Source organism: Volvox carteri (genome assembly GCF_000143455.1).
Source record: "Volvox carteri f. nagariensis unplaced genomic scaffold VOLCAscaffold_40, whole genome shotgun sequence".
Classification (NCBI taxonomy): Eukaryota; Viridiplantae; Chlorophyta; class Chlorophyceae; order Chlamydomonadales; family Volvocaceae; genus Volvox; species Volvox carteri.
In genome coordinates, this window is record NW_003307583.1 from 548,248 (window position 1) to 548,731 (window position 484).

Below are 484 nucleotides of genomic sequence, written 5' to 3' on the forward strand. Positions count from 1 at the left end.
GGAGGGGGCGGGGCGGGGGTTAAGGTTGAGGATGAGGTTGAGGATGAGGTTGAGGAGAAAGGATGCGGAGTGCGCTCACACACAGAGGAATAGAAAGAGGCAAGGCAGGATGGTGAAGGTGAAGTGCGGGGAGGGAGAGGGGGGAAAATCCAGTACTCCCCCCCCCCAACCCCCAGGAGCCCCACCGAAGATGGAAGGGCTGGCCTTGCAGGGTATGACCATTGCCTTCGCAGCGCGGGGTCCTGGAACTGGGATACTGCGACTATGCAGGGTATCTTTCACCGCACCGACCTCCCCCTGCAGTATCTGTTTCTAATCCTGTGTAGGATATCCCGCCCGTCCCCGTCCCGCTTACTTCTGGCGCATCAGTCTTTCCTTGGCATCACACCTTCACTCGCTCACGTGGTTCGTCTTCCCCTCCCGTTCCCCCAATCCCTCTCGACGACCCCCACCCCACCCCACCCCCACCCCACCCCACCCCCAC